Genomic DNA, 5,843 nt, shown 5'->3' on the forward strand with positions numbered 1-5,843 from the left:
ATAAATATTCATGAGTCCATACTGATATAAATAAATGATTGAATAAGTAAATAAATTGGGGAGTTCAGATATATCTCCCATGTAGAAGAACTGCAAATAATTGGTGTCAACATTCTGCTCTTAAGAGGGTGGGACATAATTCCCCACTCCTTAAATGTGGGCTGTGCATGGTGACTTTCTTCCCAAGAGCACAGTATAGAAAGAGAAAAAAAAAAGCAGTAACTGTACAGTAGGGAAACCTGACAAACAGTGTCTTAGCCACATGATCAAGGGCGACATCTGCAGTGATAAATCAAATTGATAGTATGTTCCCTTGATGTGAGGAGCATGGGACTTCACATCTCTGCTTTTCCTCCCCCAAACACATTATCCCAGTATAACCACGAGGAAGACATCAGACAGATCAGAATCGAAAGACGTCTACAAAATATCAGACCAAGACTCCTCAAAATTCTTAAGGGCCATCGGAGAACAAAGAAAGTCCGAGAAACAGCTGCAGCCAAGAGGAGCCTGCGGAGATACAACTACCCACATAGTATGGTATCCTGGATGGAACCCTGACACCGAGAAGGGGCAGGAGCAGAAAACTGAGGAAAGCTCAAGTATGAACTGTAGTTAATAAGAACGTATCAAAATGTGTACATTAATTGTGTCTAACGTACCATACTAATGTGAAACGCTAATGACAGGGGAAACAGGATACGGGGTGTATGAGCACTCTGTGCTCTCTTCACAAGAATTTTGTTAATCCAAAACTGTTCTAAAAGTAAAATTTTATTTTAAAATAAAAGGGATGGGCGTTGTCCCTCCACAGCCTTGGAGGGGATCCCGTTGCACCTGCGCCCAGAATGGGGGCACCCTTGCGCCTTGGCCTTTCCCTCAACATTTTCTTCTCCACCCCACCCAGAGGACTCAGTGCTGCGATTGTCTAAAGCCACTGGGAAGACGGTGGGATATTCACTGTCGTCTGTCAGGAACAGCAATTTCTGTCTTTGTTCTTAAGCTCTTAATTTGGCTTCACGCTATATCTCCTGGGGGCCTTTATTCCTGAATCTTGATTGAACTCTTCAGGCTTAAACTTTTGGCCTCAAAAATATCAGGCAGTTGCAGTACCTGTGTACCTCCTTATTTCTATAGTAATTGCTTACAGTAACCAGCTGTGTACTCTTATTTGGAGTTAACACGATGAGTGCCACGCCGTTCAGCTCCATCCAGAGTCAGTCACAGGTAACTATGCTAAACGGCCACAGCGGAGGAAAGACCAAGGGAGGCCATCCCAGCACTGAGACATATTCCTGTTAGTGAAGTAAACCAGATGCTTTCTTTCATCCAAAGAGCTTAACACTAAAATCTGAGTTATATGTAGACATACTGACACAAAGTGTTTATGTATAAGTTTTTGAAATAATAATTTTGACTATAATTATTTTGATTATCTCTCTTATTAATACCGAGTATTGAGAGGTAAAAAAAGAAAAAGTTGAACTTCTCTTAGATTAAATCCTATTTATATTATAAATGTTCTTAAATATTAGTTATTAATAGACAGAATAAATAAAATACTGCATTACCAAGTAAATAAATAGATAAATAGATAGATAGATAAATAAATAAATAAATGGAATGAACTATTGGTTCATACAGCTTATATGGATCTCAAGGAAATTATGCTGAGTGAAAAAAGCCAAACTCAAAAGGTTACGTTTATACAACATTTTCTATAACATATAACAATTTATATTAAAATTTCAAAATAGCACATTTATAGAGATGGGGAACAGATTAGTGGTTGCCGGGGTTTAGGGATGAAGGGAGAGGGAGGGCATGAGGGGGCAGGAGGGATCCGTGTGCTGATGAAACAGCTCTGTATCTGGACTGTGGTGGTGGTTACACAAATATACACATGTGTTAACATTGCACAGAACTGCACGTCCCCCCCACACTCACGGGTGCATGTAAAGCTGGTAAAATTGGGATAAGCTTTATGGATTGTACTAATGTCCTTTTCGTGGTTGTGATGTGGTACTCTAGTTACGGAAGATGTTACTATTGGGGGAAATAATCAAAGGGTAAATGGAATCTCATGTTACATTTCCGAAGCCACTAGCTGTTGCTTTTATGCTTTCCTTTTTCTTACGGACATATAGTTTATATACCCTAAAATTCACCCTTTAAAGCATAAAATCAGTGATTTTTAGTATTGTGACAGTTATGCAACTATCACCACTAATTTCAGAACACTTTCATTGCCCCAAAAGAAACCCCATATGCATTGTAATCACCCCCATCCTCCCCTCCCTTGTCCTCTAGAAACTGCTACTCTGCTTTCTGTCTCTGCTGAGTTGCCTATTCTCCGTGTTTCATATAAGTGGAATCACACTGTGTGTGCTCTTTTGTGCCCGGCGTCGTTCACCTAGCATGTTTTCAAGATTCATTCATAGTGTAGCATGTACCAGTACCTCATTCCTTTCTGTGAATGAATAATATCCCATCATATAGGGATGCCACATTTTCCCAAGGTGCTGTACCATTTTACACTCGCACCATCAGAGTATGAAAGCTCTGATTCCACCACATCTTAGCACATGTTACTTACAGTCTGTCTTTTCAGTTACAGCCATCCAAGTGGGTGGGTGAAGTGATATCTCATTGTGGTTTTGATCTTCTATTTCTTATTGACTCGGTTTCAGTGGCTGCTGTCTTTCAGAATTTTTTCCATTTCATCTTTGGCACCTAATCTTTTGGCATACGATTCTTCATACTTTTCTCTTATAGTCTTTTTTAAAATTTTTGTAAGGTTGATAGTAATTTGAATCCTCTCTTCTTTTATCTTTGTCTGTGTATCTGAACGCTAGTCAATTTTGTTGATCTTTTCAAAGAAACAATGCTTGGCCTTATTGATTTTCTCTATTGTTTTTTCAATTCTCTATTTCACTTATTTCCTCTCTAATCCTGCCCCTCCCCCCTTCCCTTCCACTTGCTTTGGATTTAGTTGCTCTTTTTTTTCCTAGTTACTTCAGGCAAAAAGTTAGGTTATTGATTTAAGATTTTCCTTCTTTTAAAATATAAGCATTTATACCTTCTTGTATATTTTTTTCAACTTTATGTGAATCTATAATTATTCCAAAATAAAAACTTAAGAAGAAGGTATGTCTATGCTATGGCAGGAAGCTGTGTATGTCTATGACTCAGCCATTGTATCTACCCTCAAGGAGCTTAGTCTCGTGGAGAAATACAAATAGAGTGATTCAGAGCATGAGGAGATGGCTGCCTGCTGCAGAGATGAGAAAAACACTGAGGGTTGTCCAGAAAAACCAGGACGGCATCACTGAGGGCTTACACGCATCAAAGAATGATGCCTTCATTATGGGAATTCCATACTCCGAGAGGCCAGTCCCTAAGGAGCCTGTCACTTATTTCTTCTCAGATCTTTAGGGAGTACAGCTGAAGCCATTTGGAACATGGATGGAACACAGTCTGACTCAGGCTAATGGTCCTAGCTGAGGGCTTTTCTCTGCAGCTCAAAATGCTCAAAGATGCCCCCATCTCATACCAAGTCACTCAAAATGTTCAAAATGTGCAGATTGACTTCCTTCAGTAAAGATAGCAAGGATGATATTAAACAGGAAGGAAAGCCAAAAATTTTGTTGGAGTTGCTAATACTGAAAACATTTCTTTTAACTTTAATTTTGGAATAATTGCAGACTCACCAAAAAAGTTACAAAAACAGTACAGTGAATTCCCATATACTCTTTCCCAACTTTCTCAACACTCCCAAGCATTAACAACTAGCACTGAGTTTCCAGCACTTGTTTAATGTTTATTTTTAAAATTTGTTGTTTTCTTTTACTAGGTAACATTATAAAGCAAAATAATATAAAGAGCTACGCAGGTGAAAAATCTTGTTCTCACCTCTGCCCTTTCTACTCCCTTTCTCTCACTCGCAAACACTCACAGGTGGCCACCCGGATTTTTTTTCATGCAAACATAAACAAAATATTTTCATTCCTTCCCCTCTTCTCTCTCTCCCCACCCCTGCCACAAAGCTAGCATCCTATGCATACTGTTCTAGACCTTGCATTTTTTGTTTAACAATATAGCTTAGAAAAATTTCCAAATCAGAACATAGTTAAATTTTTTTTTAAGGGACATCAGTATTTATCCCATCTCAGCCCCATTGCCTTCAGCATCACCTCAGACACTGCTCATCCTCTCTCTCTTTCCTGTCTAACCTCGATGGTTTGAATCCGAAATTCCCCAAGCATAGTTCATTCTCTGTGATGACAAGCTCAGGGCTTATACAGACCCCAGATAGCATGACTGGAGCAAAGCCACCAATCCCCTGTGCTATCAGGACCACAGGGACACATTCAGAAGTGATAACAACAGTGTGATGATTGCCTTAGCATGAGCACACCCCGAAGAGATCACTCTGGGCCAAGGAGAAGACATGATCTGGAACAGGGCCTTGTTGCCAAGCAACCCCAGAGGGGATGAAATTAACACAGTCTGTTTTTCATGTAACTGCATCTCAAATGAAAGCTGAGGCCCGAGTTGATCCCATGCAAAATTAATAATTACCGTATGACTCTTTCTTTTACATGCCTGTTGCTGAAAGACTGGGGACTAAAGAAGCCAGTCTATCCTTTCCTTAAAGGGCTGAGGGCAGGGTCTGAGGCGGGGAGAAGAAAACAAATAAATTCAGATCCTGTGTTTTTACATTTAAGCCTTAGGGAGGAAATAAGGCATTTCTATCTCAGGCTGCTGTTGAATCTGCCCAGGGGGAAACCTGCTTTAAAAGCCAGCTCCCAAGCAGACATGCTAATATGCACCAAAGAGCGGAGGGAGGATATTTTTCTTAGAGATGAGAGACAGTTTTGGATCATTCGAGTCTCTTTTAGTCTCCTATTTAGAACATTTACAATGTAATTTTCCCCATTAGTGGGTTCAGAGAGGCTCAATTGTCATAAAAACAAAAATAGCCCTACTGCCTCCAGCCTACCTTCTCTCCCTGACCTCGCACTAAAGGCTGAAAGAGGAGCACAGCTTGATATGCTCAGTAACCTTTGCTTTTCGAGAGCTTATCAATATTTAAAAGGCAAAAATAACATAGAAAATAAGATTCCACCTCTACCCTGCTTCAACTGCATTAATTTGGGTAAATTAACTGTGTGGTTAGAGCAGAGCCATGGCCTTCTCACTAAGAGAACCCTTTTGATTATTACTTTGGAGTTGTGCAATAAAATCTAATTCAAAACAAAGCATTTTAAGCTAAAGAAGCTGATTTGATCCGAGAAGGAAAACTTTCCTGCCCAGTGGAAGGTTGGACCCAGACTTCACCCTGGGGAAGGTAGTTATCAGGTTGTCTCTCTCACTTAGCACTCTTGCAACGTATTCACTGGCACTGAGGCAGGACACTCCCTTGCTCCCCTTCTGCCACCTTCCCCTTGCACTAGGCCAGTTTGAGTACATGTCCTCCTGGCCGATCTGTCTCTGTGAAGCAATGAGTGTTTGCTGATAGAGCTGAGCAGAATGTACTAGCACAGAGAGAAAAACCAGATAGCCAAGAGTGCACGCTTGAGCTTTGTAAACCTCTATCAGTCAGGGTCTTGGCAGGGAACAGATGGTACATTCACACTGGGTGCTTTGAGGACTGTTTAATAAAGGGATTATTTACAAAGGTTGGTGGGGAAACCACAAAGGGTTGGTGTTACTTCGGGCTGGTAACATTGGGTTGGGAGTCATTACCAGGTCTAGGCCTGAAGAAGTGAGAGAATCGGGAGGTGGGGGTGACATGGAGAGGGACGCCTTATAAGAATGTAGCCTTCAGTGGAGGTGTGAAT

At 40.6% G+C, this 5,843-nt stretch overlaps 1 pseudogene; it reads left to right on the forward strand.

Annotated features, from left to right (window-relative positions):
- Positions 1–1,010: 1,010 nt before the first annotated feature.
- On the forward strand, positions 1,011–1,424 carry LOC107537900 (phosphatidylinositol N-acetylglucosaminyltransferase subunit P pseudogene; annotated as a pseudogene).
- The last annotated feature ends 4,419 nt before the right edge of the window (positions 1,425–5,843 follow it).

Source organism: Miniopterus natalensis, chromosome 13, assembly GCF_054644295.1.
Source record: "Miniopterus natalensis isolate mMinNat1 chromosome 13, mMinNat1.hap1, whole genome shotgun sequence".
NCBI classification, from domain to species: Eukaryota; Metazoa; Chordata; class Mammalia; order Chiroptera; family Miniopteridae; genus Miniopterus; species Miniopterus natalensis.